General features: G+C 39.0%; 1 pseudogene; it reads left to right on the plus strand.

The window, feature by feature from the left end:
• The first annotated feature begins 248 nt into the window (after positions 1-248).
• On the plus strand, positions 249-366 carry LOC126189417 (5S ribosomal RNA; annotated as a pseudogene).
• The last annotated feature ends 1,442 nt before the right edge of the window (positions 367-1,808 follow it).

A 1,808-nucleotide genomic window follows, 5' to 3' on the forward strand; every position in this document is an offset into this window, starting at 1 on the left:
ACTCATTTGGATATCAAACTGTGATTCACTTAAGTGGCTGTAATTATTTAAGTATTTCATTAATCTATCTTTCATAATTAATACTGTTGTTTTTGAAAACAATAAAACAGTGACATGGGCTGCTGGTTTTCTATGTCCTCTGCATTACATTTCTTTAGCAAAGGTACAAGCGTTGTCTGTTTTAAATCTTCTGGAAATTTCCATGATATGAATAATTAACTTATTATGTTTCTTAAAGGAGCTTGTATGCCAACACCCTTGCCACAGTGGTAACTCCGGTTCCCATCAGATCATTGAAGTTGAGCACTGTTGGGCTGGGCTAGCACTTGGATGGGTGACCATCTGGTCTGCCGAGTGCTGTAGGCAAGTGGGGTGCACTCAGCCCTTGCGAGGCAAACTGAGGAGCTACTTGATTGAGAAGTAGTGGCTCCAGTCTTATAAACTGACATATGGCTGGGAGAGTGGTGTGCTGACCACATGCCTGTCTATATCTGCATCCAGTGATGCCTGTGAGCTGAGGATGGCACAATGGCTGGTGGTGCCATTGGGCCTTCATGGCCTGTTTGGGCGGAGTTTAATTTTAAAGGACCTTGTGTATTCCATATGCATTGTTTCTGCACCCACACTGGTACTTCATTTACAGACTTTTTATGTTGTATGTTTTGTACAGTTTTACTGACTTCATCTTCTGTGCTTGCTAACATCATCGTTGTACTTAGTGCTTAATTATCTAAAGGTGATATGTTAATTTTTGAGAATTTCAATTGTTATCTCTCTGCAATACTTGAAAAATGTTCATTCACATAACATGTGTGGATTATCCCCCTCCCTTACCAGTATGTTATCCTAGCTCTGTTTGTCTCTCTTGTTTCCTTTTTAATGACTTCCCAGATTGATTTGCTTTCATTGTCATTGTATATTATGTTGCCATTACATGACTTTTTTGCAGCAATCAGCACTTTCCTATAAATCTTTTTGTACCTACCATAGAAATTTGAGAGCTCTGGCTCCTTACGAGTCTTTTCCAGGATACTGAGGTACTTAAGGGTTTCGGAGGACTTTTTAGTGCCTGCTGTTATCCATTTGTTTTTGTGAGATATTGATATTATTATTGGTACTTTCGGAAATACCTTTCTGAAGTTTAATTTAAATAATGTGGAGAATTTCTGATTTACTTCGGTTTTTCTATACACTTCATCCCAACTTTGGTTCCATGGTTCCCTTGAAAAATTTTATATTTTGATTTCTGATAACTATCTTTTTTATGCCAGGAGTTTAGCGATTCTTCCCATACCAAATTTTATTGTTGTTATTTGGCATAAAAGGTCTGATAGTCGAAGTTCTTTTCCGACTACACCACGCTTTTCGCTGTTCATATTTGTGGTCACGTGTTAGATCATTATAGTAACCCCTGATGCACTATTGACCAGAAGGGACATACCAGAATTCTTCTTCCTAACATTTTGCTCATTTATAGGCTTTCCAGTCTAGGTTGAAGTATGTTGCAGATTTTCTGCTCCTATTTTTACCCTCTATATATAACTCTGACAGTGGTAGATAATTGTTTTTAGAGTTGATACTAAAACTATCTGATCCAGTTCTCTGACTCCCTGCCTTCCTACCGACTAATAGTTCCCAATCACGCTTCTCCCCCCTATCTCACTTGCTCCTGATCAGTTGCTTACTTGTTTCCTCCAGCTGCACCTAAGTGCACAGATTTTCCCATTCTGCTCCTCAATGAAAATATTTCTGCTGCATACTCGGCAGTTCCAGGAGAGAGCCTCTTCTCTTTTCTCAATGTTCTCCCC

Source organism: Schistocerca cancellata, chromosome 5, assembly GCF_023864275.1.
Source record: "Schistocerca cancellata isolate TAMUIC-IGC-003103 chromosome 5, iqSchCanc2.1, whole genome shotgun sequence".
NCBI classification, from domain to species: Eukaryota; Metazoa; Arthropoda; class Insecta; order Orthoptera; family Acrididae; genus Schistocerca; species Schistocerca cancellata.